This window comes from Dipodomys spectabilis, unplaced genomic scaffold (assembly GCF_019054845.1).
Source record: "Dipodomys spectabilis isolate Male_0828 unplaced genomic scaffold, ASM1905484v1 ptg000051l, whole genome shotgun sequence".
Classification (NCBI taxonomy): Eukaryota; Metazoa; Chordata; class Mammalia; order Rodentia; family Heteromyidae; genus Dipodomys; species Dipodomys spectabilis.
Genome location: NW_024870728.1, coordinates 12,809,295 through 12,825,337, shown reverse-complemented (window position 1 = coordinate 12,825,337; position 16,043 = coordinate 12,809,295). Strand labels below are relative to the sequence as shown.

At 53.3% G+C, this 16,043-nt stretch overlaps 1 protein-coding gene across 7 annotated transcripts in view; it reads right to left on the bottom strand.

The window, feature by feature from the left end:
- The window catches only part of Tns1 (tensin 1), a 185,641-nt gene that overhangs the window by 118,411 nt on the left and 51,187 nt on the right, over nt 1-16,043 (bottom strand). The window contains exon 1 of one of the 7 annotated variants that reach the window (XM_042679017.1): nt 8,960-9,305. The exons of the other annotated variants lie outside the window; for them this stretch is intronic. The gene's annotated coding sequence lies outside the window, so the exon portion shown is untranslated. Of the gene's footprint in view, nt 1-8,959; nt 9,306-16,043 lie in introns of those variants that run through there. 7 annotated transcript variants of the gene reach the window in all.

The window sequence follows — 16,043 nt, the reverse complement described above, 5'->3', positions numbered from 1 at the left end:
GTCCTCTGGTAAGCATTTCCGGAGCCCCAGACAGCTCTACAGAGCCTAGGAGCCACCTGCCCTCCAGAGACTCTAGTCATTACTCACTGTTACTTTGCCTTGTCACCCACCCCCAGCGCATCCCTCCCTCCCTCCCTGTTTCCTGAGAATAGCCAGCAAGGAGTTCTGACATCTGCCTTGTTCCCTCCTTCAGTCACTTGGCTAGCCCTGGTCCTGCCAGTGCACCCTTGCCTGAGTCACTGGGACAGTCCAGCGCGGGCCCCTCACCCCTAACAGCTGCTGTCCTCTGCTCCCGGCCAAGAAGCAGCTGCCTGGAGGAGTCATCGCTGGGCAAAGAACAGCTCAATCCCGTGGCCAGAAGGGAGCTTCGGGGCATCTCAGCAGGCACCCAGCAAATACCTGAAACCCTTCTGGATCCCTATGTCCACCCTGGACAGCAAAGGCCTCTCAAGACCAGGAGCCTCTGACCAGAAAGGTCCAAGGGCTTGCAAAATCTCAGCAACTCTCCTAACTCCAATTCTCCTAACTTCCTTCCTTCCACAAGTGAGCTAGCTGCAGTGCTTGGGGGGAGGGGTCCTCCCAAATCCACCCTCTCTCCCTCCTCCTATAGAGGGTTTGCTGCCCTCCCTCCCCATGCTGGCCTTGGGAGCTCTAAGGAGGGCAAGAGAAAGGGGGAAGGAAGGGGCTGCAGCCAGACTGGAGTTAATTGAGGAAAATCACGTTCTAACCAAGAGAGGCGAGAGGGACCTCAGGCTGATGCTGCAGAACTGCCCAGAATCCCGGAAGATAGAGCAGGGTTGCTGGGGAGGCTCTGGGAATGCAAGACCAGGCCCTCTGAACTTAATGAGGAGAGGAATTCCTGGGGTCCCAGCTGGGGACTTGTGAGGCCTGCCCTCCTCTGGCTCACCTCTCCTCCCTTACCCAGCATCCTCACCCCTTCTCACCCCAGTTCTCCCAGGGCTCCAGCCTGGAATCTAGGCCTGGCCAAGCCTCCGCTCCCACGCTCGGCTGGGCCAGCACAACGCAGCCGGCCACAACAGACCAGCCACATGTGTGCCGTGGTAAGGCCACTTCTGAGCTACCCAGAATTCCTCCCGGGGAACCTTCTTGTAACTCTCAGGCTCGCCCACCCTCCCCGGGGCAGCTGCACACAGCCCAGGCAACAAGCCCCTGCCAAGGCCCTGCCCAGGCCCTGTGAAGTAGCAGCGGTCATACAGCGTGTTCATGGGCAAACCCGCTTCTCCTGCTTTCCCACGTCTTTACAGATCACTAAAGGAGAGTACTCGCTGGCTGAGTAAGCTGTTGCAGACTGCCAGAAATGGGATGATGGGATGGACTTGGGAATGGGGGGGAGGAGAGGGGCACTATGGATTTATTTTTATTTCTTTTTTTTTTTTTTTTTTTTTGCAGTACTGGGGACACCCCAATCTTTCTGCTTTTAGTTTTTCTGATACAGTCTCTCGCTTTTGCCTGGCTCAGCCTCTGATGAAGATCCTCCACCCTCCTCCTCCTGAATGGCTGGAATGACAGGCATCACCATTATAGTCACTCAACACCTGTGACATGCTGGCACCTGGCTTTAGAGATACACAAAGGCCACTTACAGTCAGCTGGGGCATGGCTGCCATGCAGCACCCAAGCTCCTCCACCCTCACTAGGGGGCCTGCTCCTGTCCATTCGCTCACTCACTCACTTAAGGAGCAATGGGCCTACACGTGCCAGCCAGATGGTAAAAGATGACCCCCAAGGTGAGTCTCTTGGTATTTAGAAATGGGAGCTGCCTGCAGTCTACCCTTCCTTCTGCCTGCTGCAGCCCAGGCTCAAGTAGAAACTGAAGGATTTCCCACCCAGGAAAGAGTTCTCAGCCTGCTCAGAGCTCCAGATCCAACAGGGAAAGAGGCACACAGGAAGGAAGCCCCGGGCAGACACAGTGGCAGGAAGAGGAGTTTCCAGCCCCAAGCTGAGGAATCACCACACAGGCCTTCAGGGACCCAGATCCTGGATGCTACCCTTTCCCTGGGCACCTCTGCTGCACCTCTCATGTTTCTCCTATGCTGAAACCTTCTGCTGCTCCCCTTCTTTAATCTGGCCCACCCTCAGGCCCCAATACCGTCTCTGAGCTCTCACACATGACATCTTTAAGCCATACAGACTGAACTCAGCATCCTACAAATGGTATCTCATGCCAACACCCCTGGAGCACAGTGACTCCATTTCATAGATGCCAACACTAAGGCTCGGGCCAACGTGGCACAGGTAAAAGTAGCAGAGCTGGGAGAGACACCAAGTTTGAGGTCACCAATCCAGGCTATTTACTTCATCCAGCCTTATTACATGCACACATCCCTCTGTACCTGAAGACGTCTTTGCTTTCCTCTTCCCCACTGGAAAACTCCTTCTCAACCTTCAAAGTCCATCTCAGAGGTTCTTCTCCAAAGCTTTTCCACTCAGCCAGCCCTGCTGGACATTCCCATTGTATCTTGCAGAAATATCCTATCTACTCCTCTTTGTCTCCCACTAGACTGTGTCTCCCTGGCCTTTCCAGCCCTATACCTGGCACCTTGCCTGGTACAGGGTAGATGCCCTAAAAGGCTGTTAACATGAACAGTCAGGAGGTGGAAAGGGTCCAGCTGGATGTGTGTGGACACTAGCCTCGTGCTGGGTGAATGGACACTGAGCCTGACGTCAGGCACTGGCCTGGGGACCACCGACACCTTCAGCCTCAATCTCAAGCGGGCATCCAGAGCCCCAGTCACAGCCCAGCACCCCAGCTCAACCCCCCCCCTTCCTGGCCTGGCCCCTCTCTGCTCCACCAGCTCTGCTGTTTCTGGGAGTCTCAGCCGGTGATTAGGGCCCTAATCACCAGGACTTCCTGCCAGTGACTGCCAGCGGTGGGGGTGGGGCCAGAGCAAAGCAAGGTCAATCCAAGGTGAAGTTCCACAGCCTGGGACCCGGGGAGGCCTCCACCACCACCACCACCCTTACAGACAGATGGACTCAGATGGACTCCCAGACCTGCACCTCTCCAGTCCTTGGTCTGACAGATGAGGACACAGGGACATAGAGGGGAAGGGACTCAGCTAAGGGACAGAGCCAGGTAAGGCCTGTTAGTAAGGAGCAGGGGGTATGGGTACCCCAGGGTAGAGACCCACTCCTAGACTAAACCCACAGCTCGCTCCCTAAAGGCGAGTTGTGGGCCAGTTGATTGCCAGGGCTGGTGGAGATCAGAGATCAAGGTCAAAGGTGAGACCCACCTTTGAGCGGGGGCCTGGAAATGAGGCAGAGATGAGCAGAGACGGAGGGAAGTGAGATGGGCCCTTCCCCAAGGCATCCTCATCAGCCTCCACCCATTCTTCCTCCAACGGAAAGCTTAAGGCCTTTTACAGCTGTGCCTGGGTAAGCCAGGGGTCCGGAAATGGAGTTCACCCCTGACCCAGAGCAATCCAGCCTCTCTGGGTGGAGAGCACCGTTTGGCAGGCCTTGAGGGTTGACCCTTGCTAATGAGAAATGCCAGGGCCACCGGAGAGTAAGCCCAGGAGCCCAGGGAGGGCAAGGGCCTGCGATGAAAAGGGAGAGTGGCCAGGAGCCCCACCCAGCTGGCTTCAGAGCCTACAGGAAGCACCAGCCGGCTCTCTCCAAGCCCCGCCACTGACAGATGGAACAGACACTGAGGTCAAAGGCAAGCAGGTTAGATGTCAAGGCGACCTGGAGGGCAGAGCACAGCCTGTAGTTGTTATCTGGAGATCCGACTTCCAAGCAGGTCCCCGACAGGCCTGGGAACCTCTGGAGGGTGGGATGGGCGCCGGCAGCAGAGCTCAGGCTGGTTTACAATCATGTGTTTTGTTTACAGCCACAGCAACTTTCTCAGAGGCCCCTGTAAACACAGATGGGAGCTGGCTCCCTGGGGAGATGAGGCCTCCGGAGGTCCCCTCCACTCCAGCCTGCAGTGCTAGGAGGAAGGCTGCTCTGGGCTCTGATACAAAGACCCCACCCCACCCCCAAAGGGAAGATGCGGCATCCTCTCTTCCCCTGGATCATTGGGTGGTACCAGGGAAGAGTGATCCCATCACACTACCAAGGATAGGCAGCATCACCATGTCACAAGCCGTGACTGAGCACTTACTATGTGCAGAGCACGGTTCCACGTGGTTTAAGTGAATGTATTCATTCGGCCTTTGCCATCACTCCAAGAGGCAAGTGCTATGGTGCCCCATTTTATAACGAGGGAAGACTCAGAGAGGGTTGGGTCATTCGCTGAAACCACACAGCAAACAGGATAGTCACAGCATTGGGCCCCAACAGGCTGGTTGCACACTCACACTCTCAACCTTGCCATCCTCAGCCCTGTTTTCAGATAGCCATGTCCTCTGCAGGTGCCATGCCAGACCCTCCAACATCTAGCCTGGGGGACTATAGCAGCACTCTGCCAGGCCCAGCCTGGATCACCAAGGATCACCAGTACTGCCGGCCTCCCAAAGTCAACAGGAGCCTGGGGAGCCCTTGGGAAGGTCCCAGGAAGAGCCACAGCCAGGGCTGAGCCCCTCCCCAGGGCAGAGGGTAGTGCGGGGACCCTGGTCCCATCAGCTTCTAGGACTGCTCTTCCAGGCCAGTCCCCCCTGCCTCCCCGCCCAGGCCTGATTCCAGGCTTGCAGCCCTAAAAAGGCAGGGATCACAGACGCCTGACAGCCCTGGAGGAGACTGAGCCCAGGACTGGCTGAGGCCTACCTCCCACCTCAGCCCGGTGCCAACTCTCCAGAGACCAGCCACCCTCCCCAAGGGGAACCAAAGCAAAAACAAGCAGGAAGCCAGCCAAGGTCACGGAGCTGGGGAGAGGCAGACCCAAGCCTCAGCGCTGTCCTGGTGGTCTCCTGTTCCCCCCAGCCTTCCCCTTGGGGATGGGAAAGGGCTCCTGCAAGGGAAGAATGTGACCTTGCATAACGGATGGTGGCTCCCAGGGAGGTGGGCACGGCTGCAGGGCTGCTGGCCCTGCCACCTCGCGGCTCTCGTTCCAGCTGGTCCGTGCCTAATGGCCGTAGAAGCTAAGAGCCAGTCAGCCAGGGGGCCACAGAGCCACAGGCCACAGGCCCAGGACGGTGTGGGAGCCACTCTCCCCACCCCCTCCCTGCCCCAGTCTCTCCTTCTCCTTCCCCACCTAGTCACACCCCTTTCTGATTTGCTTTCTTCAAGTCCAGTAACTGGAGAATGGGGGTTTTCCTGCCTGTCTTCTCTGTCCTCCATCAACCCCTCCTCCCCAGACATATGCCCCATTTGAGCCTCAGTTTACCTTTCTGGGACCAGAAAGAAGGCTAGTAACAGCAATGGCCCCAACCAGCCCTTGTATTCCTCCCTATCTCTCCTCTTCAGAGCTTGGGCCTTGTAACCAGGGAAGAGGGTGCAAGTTAAGCAGCTTCATCTAAACACTGGCAGGTGAGGAGACTAAAGTTAAACTTCCTCTTCAAGACTATGAGGCACTCTCCTGATTAGAAACCCCATGCTCAGAAGAGACCATAAGCCAGGTGCTGGTGGTTCACACCTATAATCCTAGCTACTCAGGAGGCTGAGATCTGAGGATGCTGGTTAGAAACCAGCCCAGGCACAAAGGGCTGGTTTTTTATCTCCAGTTAACCACCAGAAAACCCCAAGTGGAGCTGTGGCTCAGTGGTAGAGCACTAGCCTTGAGCAAAAGAGTTCAGGGACAGGGCCTAGGCCTTGAGTTCAAGCCCTACAATGAACAAAGAAGAAAAGAGGCCAAAAGTCAACTGCAGAGAAGTGAGTAGGAACTCCCAGGAAGGGCAGAGCTCCAGAGAGGTTCCAAGGATGGGGCTCCCCACCTCCTTTCCCCCTCTCTACCCACACCTACCTGGGAAACAGGTTTGGAGAGGCCAGTGGGAAGTAATCTGCTTCTCCCCACCCTGCCTGAGAGCCCTTGAGAGCAAAGCCCTTGGCCTGAACCCTCACCACCACTGCCACCACACCACACGTGCGCACACACACACAAGCCACTTCCAGCTAGATGCCCTTTCAACTACAGAAACTGAGGCTCAGAGAACATGCAGCCCTGGGTTCTCCTGCCTCTCAAGAGAGCCTCCGAGTTCCTCAAGGTATACCCACTCCTGTCCTCAAACACTGGTGGCAGGGGCTCCAATCCATACTGTGGCATGTAATCGTAGGTCCACTCCAGCCCTGGAGGAGTTAACCACAGAGCAAGGCAGAGACAGAGCCCAGGGAGGAAGCATCTCTGAGCAGTGCAGGAAGCAGCTGGGGCAGCCCTGGGGCAGTTAGCAAGAGCGGGGCATGGGGTAAGGACAGAGAGAAGCAGGCTCCCGTTCCCTGAGCACTGGTGGGGAAGGCAAGCCTGTGAGACCCATCCGAGCCCACGCCCAGGCCAGAGGGCACAGCTTCTGATTCCCCGCTCCAGTGTCAGAGAATCCCAGACCCCAAGAATCCCAGGACCTCAGCATCCCCAGAGACCTAGAGAGGTCATCCCTTGACCACATCCCAGCTCAGGAATCCTTCCACACTGCCTGCAGCCTGTCTGTGCTACGCCCAGGCCCAGGATGGGTCCCTCACTATCCCCAGGGCAACCCGCTGTCCTGCAGAGCTCTTCATTAAACTCAGCCCCAATGCTAACTCCGATCCTCCTTCCTCCACTGTGCCTCCCCCTCACCTTGCCCTGAGGAGCTCCCAAGCTCCAAGACCCGGTCACCTTCCATCAGTGCTCTTCTGGCTACTGGAATCTTATGCACCCCAGCATACACCCCCCCCCCCAACCTCCACCACACACACACAGCCACCAACTTCTGTGGTTTAAAACTTCTAGATACAAGTCAGACAACACTGGTTCACATCAGTAATCCTGGCTACTCAGGAGACTGAGATCTGAGGGCTGCAGTTTGAAGATAGCTAGGACAGAAAAATCTGTGAGATTCCTATCTCCAATTAAGCCGGAAGTTGGACTGTGGCTCAAGTGGTAGAGCACTAGTCTTGAGTGAAAAATAAAAAGCTAGGGGACAGCACCCAGGCCCAGAGTAGAAACCCTAGGACCAGCACAGATAGACAGACAGACAGACAGACAGACAGACAGGTAGGTAGATAGACAGATAGATAGGTAGGTAGATAGATAAATAGATAAGATAGATAGATAGATAGATAGATAGATAGATAGATAGATAGATAGATAGATAGATAGATAGATAGATAGATAGAGATAGATATAGATAGATAGATAGATAGATAGATAGATAGATAGATAGATAGATAGATAGATAGATAGATAGATAGATAGATAGATAGATAGATGGATAGATAGATAGATAGATATTCCTAGACACAACCACCCCTAGGGGAAGCTCTTCCCTAGGGCTTTGGGGGAAATGAAGCATGAGGTATGAGGGGAGAGATGGAGGAGAAGCCATGGGGTTCAAGGCCAGGAGCTGAGAAGGAGATGTTTTTAGTTGCCTCCTCTATCACCCAAGAGCATTGAACTCCAGATCAGAGTCCAGGCTCCCAGCTCCTGCCCTTCTGGCTGAGATAATCTCGCTCTGCCCCTAGCTCCAGCCCCAACAGACTCTTCTGTGCTCTGTAGGTAGGAGAATTGAAGACAGTCCCACACTGGGATCCCCAATACAGACCCCTCGCTCCCCACTCCACCAACACAGGTGTCCAGGCAGAGAGCCCCTTGGCTATGGCAAACTTGAGGTCCTGGAGAAGAGCTGGGAGAGACAAGAAGGAACCACCAGCTGGCAAGGCCAGGGGCCACAATGGTCCCCACCCCACCTCCAGGCACCTTTCCCTTTCCCCAGCTCTGGGAGGACAGCGGGCTGCCTGATCCCCAGGACAAAATCCCTCATTTCCATTCTCTCTCCTCTCCTATCCTCACCCCAGTCCAATCGGGATCCTCCCAGCTAGCACCCATCCTGTCCCCCTCACCCTGTCCAACCACTACCACCCCGTGGGAGCCGAATCTGTGAGCCCAGCAGGCTTCTCTGAGTTTACACACACACACACACACACACACACACACACACACACAGAGCCACCCACTCCCAGTTTCTTCTTCTAGAACAGAGTCCAATCTAAAAACATCTGGGCAGGCAGTCCCGGCACTGGTCCCCAAATGGGGGCACTGAAGTTAAGCTCTACATGGCTTGTCCAGCTCAAAAGGGGTGGCTGGCAGGGGGTCAGAGGCAGGGAGGAAGAGGAGGGGTCAAGGGAGAGGAATGGGGGAGGTAGCGGCCTGTGTGTCTGTTCATTAACCACCTGGATTAGCCATTTCTGCCCAGAGGGGTGAGGAAGGAGCAAGCCCATTGGCTGGCGGAGGGCAGCAGAGCACTCATGCCAAGCTGTGCCCATGGGTCAGGGGCTCCAGACCCACACAGATAGGAGGGGAGGAAGGCAAAGAGCTTTGAACCCTAACCTTCCTGGCTACAGCCCCCTAGAAGCAGAGAGATCCCCAGAGAGGAGAAAGGTGTCCAGAACAACTTCTAGGGATGGCTAAGAAAGAAAGGAAGAGGATTACACAACCCCACACCCCTCTAGCAGGTCCTCCCAGCTGCCCAGCACTGAGTTGAGAATGGAGACAGGCAGACAGGCAGACAGACAGACAGACAGACAGCAGAAGAGATGGACCCCTCCACACCTCTGCCTCCCTCGGTTGGCTTGCTATCCTCTACTCTACTGGCTGGCAGTGATGACACCAAGAACTTCCCTGGCAAATACAACTCCTCTGACAGCACAAGCAGGGACAGCCGCACCCCACACATCCCTGCTAGACGCTGGGAAGCTGGAATCAGAGTGACAACAGGGGACAGGTTGGCCTCCCAAGGACCTAGCCCAGAGACATGTGACAGGGTGGGGCTGACCTCACCTTCTCCTAGTTCATGCCACAAAGTGGTGGTCTTGACAGCAACCAGGCAGACCTGGCCACCTCTATTTCCTGCATACACACACACACACTCACCTTTCCGGCAGAGGAATCACTGGGCAGGGTGAGGGTCTGGGCCAAGGGGCTTGCAGGACTGGGGCGGTGGGCAGTGGCCGGGCAGCAGCGATGGCTGGCAGGAAGCTGGTTGCCAAGAGGAAGGCAGTGAGTGAGCAGAGTGTCCAAGCAGCCAAGCAGGAGCTGGCGGGAGGAGCTGAGCTGGTCCCAAGGCCAAGATTGGGAACAACTGAGCAGGAGGAGGGCGCTGCTGCCCGGCTCCCTCTCTGCCGGCTGGCGGGCAGCAGAGTGCACCGCCTCTTTCCCGGAGTCAGCCTGGCTGCCCTGCCTTCTTTAACCCCTGCAGCACTTGCACCCCGCGGGGCTGCACACTTGCGTAGGCACACCGGGACAGGGAGCAGGCCTCCTCTAGCCACTGGCCCAGCAGCTCCAGAGGGAGACACAGCTATGGAGAAATGGCCCAAGGGTTGCTGGGAGGGAAAATAATAGAGCAGTCTTCAACTTCAGGAGAGTGCTCTGCCAGTGGTATTTTCAATGCACTTTATGACCAGATGCCACAAATCTCCCTTTCCCAGTGAGCCTGTTTTCTTTAGCTGTCAAATGTGCAATAACAATCTCTGGTGTTGGTTTTTTTTTTTTTCCTCCTGGACTGAGGACATTTGTGACTGTATACTTAAGTCATTTCAACTGAGCTCGCATAATGAAATGCATGCGTCAAAGCTCCTTGAAATACAGAACAGAGGGAGAAAAAAGTGCAGTCAGGCACTGGAGGTTCACATCTATGATCCTAACCACTCAGGAGGCTGAGATCTGAAGATCACTGTTCAAAGTCAACCCAGGAAAAGTCCTTGAGAGTCTATTCTCCAATTAACCAACAAAACAAAAACAAAAGTGCTACAAACGAAGCTGTGGCTGAAGTAGTAGAGTACCAACCATGAGCAAAAAAGCTAAAAGAAAACTCCCTGGTGAGTGCTGTTCCAGAGCTGGTACAAAAGAAAAACTAAGGTGAGTCGAGGGACATTTCAGCAAACAAATGCCACTGTTCCTGGGGTTCCCGGAGGGCTGGCTCCAAAGCTCCCGTGACACATCTAGTGTAAATGCAGAAAAACAGTCCTAGTACTGTATTTCTCTAAGGGAGAATGACAAGGAAATGACATCTGTACTGTACTCTTAGAGCCACAAGGGTTCTTTTCCTCCAAATATTTTCAATCAGCAGTTGGCTGACTCCTGAGATATACAACCCCAGGTAAGGAGGGTGTTAGTATAATCTAGGGGCCAGTCTAGATTTAAATATATGGCCAGTTTCCCATATATTCATTTTTACTTTCTAAGCCAGACCTTGGTGGATTATGCCTGTAATCATATGGCTACTCAGGAGGCTGAGATCTGAGGATAGCAATTCAATCCCAGTCTGGGCAAGAAAGTCCATGAGGTTCTTATCTCCAATTAACCACTAAAATAACAGAAATGAAGCAGTGGCTCCAAGAGCAGAAAAGCTCAAGGACAGCTCCCAGGCCCTGAGTTCAGGCATCATGACCAAAAAAAAAAAAACAACTCTGTGTGTGTGTGTGTGTGTGTGTGTGTGCGCGCGCGCGCAAAACAATTCTAAGGCTTAAACTCAGGGCTTGGGCACCGCCCCTGAGCTTTTATGCCACCGCTCCTCTTCTGGCTTTTTGACAGTTTATTGAAGATAAGAGTCTCACAAACTTTCCTGCCCAGGCTGGCTTCAAACTGGGATCCTCAGAGCTCAGCCTCCTGAGGGGCTAGGATTATAGGCATGAATCATCAGCATCCAGGTTCATTTTAACTTTCTCTGTGTATGGAAACCCTTTTACAGTTAAATATAACAGAACAAGAGCTATTTAAAAAGTTCAGAACATCTATAAATGATAAAAAAAAAAAAAATGAAGAACATGTGGCATCACATGCCTAGATTCCCAGTTACTTGGCTAGGAAAGACTGAAGGATCACCATTCAAGGCCAGTTTAGATGAAACTTCACAAGACCCTATCTCAAAAAACAAGCCAGTGTAGGGGAGAGGTGTCTTACTCAAGGATCACAGGGTCTGGATGGAGGAGACCCGATATGAGCTCAACGCCCTGAGTTCTCCAGTATGGAGATCATGGGGAGGAGGCAATAAAGAAGCAGGCTTCTCTTGAAAGGAAGAGAAGTCATTTATTTTCTGCACACCTACTACATGCCAGGCACCTACTGAATACTCTCTTGATTCATCTTCCAGCCACCCTGGTGACTCCTGCAGGAAGTGACATGTTGAAGGGCAGCGTGCCAATGTACCAAGAAGCTTGGACCCCAACAAGGCTTGCTCCAGGGTAGAGAGCTCCCACGCAGCCTTGTGAGGGTTCTGAGGCCTCAAAGGCTCTGATCTTCCCTACTGGGGCCAGTAACCTTCCTCTCTGAACCTCAGTTTCCCCTGCTGTGTATCAAGTTAAATCCAAAGATCCTTGAGATCTTCTCCAGTTCTAACGCCAGCTGGTTTTATTAATTCTGCATGGTCCCTCCACCCCCCAGCTTCCCTGGGCTTCCATTCTCTCCAAGAATGAAATGACCGAGGATCACAGAGGAGGTACAAGGCCAGAGCCACAAACAGATGGCCAGCACTTTGGAGGGCTGCCATGCTCCCAATCTAGCCCAACAAACCCCTTGCAGATGGACATGGAGAAATACCTCTTCAGAGACTTTTGGGGACAGAGCAGAGAGCAGCATTCTCAGTGACTCTCCATATACATCCTCCTCCCACCACTCCCTCCACAGCAAGGAGACTCTACCCCCTCCCACGTAGAAAGAGATAAGTTTCCAAACCCCCAAATCCAGTATTTCAGAGCCCACAGCCTAGACAACAGCCAAATTCCACAGGTTACATTCTGCCCAGAGATGGCAATGACAAGAAAACTGATGGAGTGGCCAGGGGCTGCTGAGTAACCCTAGTTATTCAGGAGGCTGAGATCTGAAGATCACAGTTCAATGCCAGCCCAAGCAGGAAAGTGTGTGAGACTCTTATCACCAATTAACCCAGCAAAAAAAGGCAGAAGTGGAGCTGTGGTTCAAGAGGCAGAATGCTAGCCTTGATTGAAAAGGCCAAGCAAGAGTGTAAGAAGGCGTTCAAGGGAGAGGAGAGGAGAGAGGAGGGGAGAAGATGGGGGCAGGGAGGAGGAGGGGAGAAAGAGGGGAGAGGAAGAGGAAAAGGAGGGGAAGGGGAGGAAAGGAAGAAGAGAGGAAGAGGAGGAAAGGAAAAGGAGAGGGAAAAGAGAGGAAGAGGAGAGGAGAGGAAAGGAGGGGGGAGGGGAGAGGAGAAAAGCCAGCCCAAACTGAGTTGCCATGTACCATCCTCTAATAGCTCCTATAGCCCCTAATAGCCTGCCTAACCCCTATCCTTACCACCACCCAGTGCGTTAGAGGATTTTGTGTCAATGTCAGCTCTCTCTTCTGCTCTAGAAATGGATGCGGAGTAAGCTCTGAAACTGGAACCCCCATCCCACTCTCTGGTTCCCAGAAGAGCAGAACAAACCGTCTTCCTCATCCCTCCCTTCAGACCCTCAATCCTCACCCAGCTTGTTATCACAGAATTCCCTGCTCCTCACTGCCAGGCTCCTGCAGCCCCAGCTCTCCAAGAGGGCCTTCTAGGCGCTCAGTGTTGAAGCCTCACCTTTTATCCCTTCACTCCCTCCCTCCTTCCCCCCCCCCACTCTGATTTCCACAAACCTTCTCATCCAGCCATTGCTATGGCCTGTAGCCTCCATCCATCCTACATCTCTTGGCTGGCACCCACTGCACCACTCCTACATTCTCATCATTTGCTCTGTGACCAGTGCCATGGTCCACAGCCTGGACTTCCGTACCTCCTATTCCTTCAGCTATGGAAGACCAATTCATGCTTTCCTTCCCCTAACCTACTTTACCTAACACAATGTGGAGTGAGTGAGTATCTTCAGCTAACAAACATGACAACCATGGCTCATGCCTGTAACCCTAGCTACTCAGGAGGCTGAGATCTTAGGATCACAGTTCAAAGCCAGCCCAGGCAGAAAAAGCCATGAGATTTTTCTGGCTCAAGTGGCAGAGTGTCAGCCTTGAGTGAAAAAGCTAAGGGACAGAACCCAGGCCCTGAATTCAAGCCCCCAGTATCCATGCCAAAAACAAAAACAGAACGAAACAAATAAAGCAGTGTTACTAGATACTAGGCACTGTCCCGTCCTTTCTTGGCTTTGTGTTTCCTTATCTCTTGCTTGTGAGAGGTGGCCAGATGGTCGGTTAATATTTGAATAAAAGAACATTTCTAAATGCTAAATACTGCACGAGGCTGGACCAAGATAACCGTAGGCAGACTTGCGTCTCTGAAGCCACACGATCACAGGCAGAGACACTGACTGCACGCTTCCCCCAGTGGCTACAGCAGGGCCAGAGGACTCTGGGGGACGCTGTCTTCCTCTGGAGTTTTGGGGGTGTCATGCTCTCCCCACCACTCATTATCACCCCCTCTTTCCAGACTGTCTGTTCCTGGCTCCTGAGCCAAACCTTGACCTCTAAAAGTCTCTACAAACCACAGCAAAGCCAAGTCAAGGAGTTAAAGCAGTTCAGAACGAAAAGAATGGCTTTTCTCCTGACTTCTAAGAATTACCCCACAGCTCATCCACTGTGCACGCCTTGTGTGTGTGTGTGTGTGTGTGTGTGTGTGTGTGTGTTTGTGTGTGTGAGAGAGAGAGAGAGAGAGAGAGAGAGACGGGGGAAGAGAGGGAAAGAGAGAGAGAGAGAGACGTGTACACGTATGCACACACTTTCTGAAGAAGCCTGCTGTCCCCTTTTCTCTCCACTCCCCACTGCTCCTCTAAACTGGCTGGCCCTCTTCCTCCCCGCCCCCAGCCCCCACCCAGCCCCTGAAGCCAAGCCCATGCCCTTTCCCTCCCATCCCAAGTGCAGGACTGCACATCTGTTTCCAGTTGTGGTCGGTCCATTCAGGGGTAGGCCTGGGGGGGGGGGTTCTCATAAAAGTGAATAATACCAGTGTTGGGAGTCTGGCGGAGCTGGGGGAAGGGCAGCTGAGGGGTATGGGAGAGAGAGGGGGGCCACAGAGAGGTAAGGAGACAGAAGCAAGAAAGGAGACAGCAGTGGCTGGCATCTAGCAGGGAGGGCTCAGTGGGCACTTGTTAGCTGAAGACAGAGGCTGCAGAAACAGATGGCAGGGAAGAAAGAAGTGGAGAGAGAAGGACAAAGGGGGTCAGAAACAGAGGCAGAGGAGGAAAGGGATGGGAGTAGAGGTGGCAGGAAAGCCTCAAGGAGCAACAGAGAACCATTGAGAGGACAGGGAGGAATGCATTGTGTGTGTCCCGTTGGGTTGAGATAGACACTTCCATTGGAAGAAGAGGGGGTGACATGGTAGAAAGGAGGACAAAGAATACGGAGAAGCAAAGAAGGGTGAGGGTCCAGTCAAGAGAGCGGGATCAAGCCCCAGGGATGTTGGGGACAGAGTCCCGGCCTCTCAGTCTCAGCTCCCCCCAACTAGTGCCTGACCCACCTGACGCAGAACCTTTCCTGGTGCATTTCTCTAACAGCCCTCACTGAAACCTGGTTAGTGCTGGCTCCTGTCTCAGAGATGGGATCAGGACCCTTGTGCGAAATCCCAGAGCAGCTGGGACAGGGACATGTGGATCTGGGTATCCAACTCAAGCCAGGAGTTCTGGTCCCACACTTCTCTGGAGGACATCATGTCCATGACTCCTACCTTCAGGGCTCAGGCTTAACCCCCTGCAGAGGGACCTACCTCCCAGATCCTCTTACAAAGAGGGCAGTTGCTAATGCCTCCCTTTCTAGCCCCCAGGGGCTCCACATTCTCCTTGGCTCTCCACCATAGAAAAGGCAGGACACATGCCCAGGTTGCAAAGAGAGGGGCCACTTGCTCTATCTCTTCTTGAAGCCCTGGGAGGAGGAATATTCTGGCCTCTGATTGGTTCACACACACAACTAGCTAGGGGCCAGGCTGAGGGCCACTCTAGGCCCTGGTACTGTCCACTTGAGCTTACCTTCCCTTCAACCTATACATCTCCTCCTGCAAGTAGGAAACTGTTCAGGCTGTCCCCTAAGGTGCTTTTTTTTTTTACATTTTTTAAGTTTTATTATAAAGGTGATGTACAGAAGTCAGGTAATGAATACATTTCTTTTTGGACAACATCACCCCTTCCCTTGCTCTCTCTTAGTTTTTCTCTCCCATCCCTACCCCACAAGTTGTATAGTTCATTTTCAACATAGTGTCCAGTGCTAGTACCACAGCTGCATTTGTTCACCCCTCCATTTCTGTGCCCCCCTTACCTTCCCAAAGACGAATAAACAAACAAGACAAAAATGAAAAAGAAAACAAAAACAGTAGCTAAGAAAAAAACTTCTGTGTGCATTTCCTGGTGTTCATTTCGATAAATATTATTTTATATGATCTGATGCACATAGGCGTTGAGCGTTCCTCTCCTAAGTCTAGGATGCCCTCACCTCAGGGTCACCTGCTCCAGTGGCCTCCTCTAGAGCTGTCCTCAGAAGTCATACCCACACCACTCCCTAGAGCCCCTTCCTCATACTGGCTTCTCAGCTCTTTATCAAGCTAACATTCCCTGCTCCTCATCCATCTCATTTGCATCCGTTTGCATACTTCTAAATAGGCAGAAATGGGCACACTTTGGGAGAGGGGGCCTTCCACTTTCTAGCTTCCTATTCAAATGTATACCCTAGTCTTAGTAGCAAGATGGGGGGAGCCCTCTCCTGTAATAACTTGTCCCCAGGGCCTGCACAGCAGCCTTCTCTCCTCTATGCCTGCCTCAGTTTACAGCCAGAAAGGCACTAGGATGCAGCCCTTTTGTGACCTGAGATAAGTCACAGTCCCTCTTAGCTGCAGCCTCTTCTGACAGCTGTGATGGCTTTCGAGACCCCCAGAGATTCCTGGGAGCACAATTTTAGACAGGGGTTGGTGCAGGGCAGAAGTCTCTGCTCAAGCCCACCTGTCAGGACTCACAAATTCACTGTCTCCCCGAGAAGCTGGTTTAAAGCTGGAAGGACAGCATGGGACTTGACTGCCTCTGGGGCAGGATACCTCCCAGGAACCTTC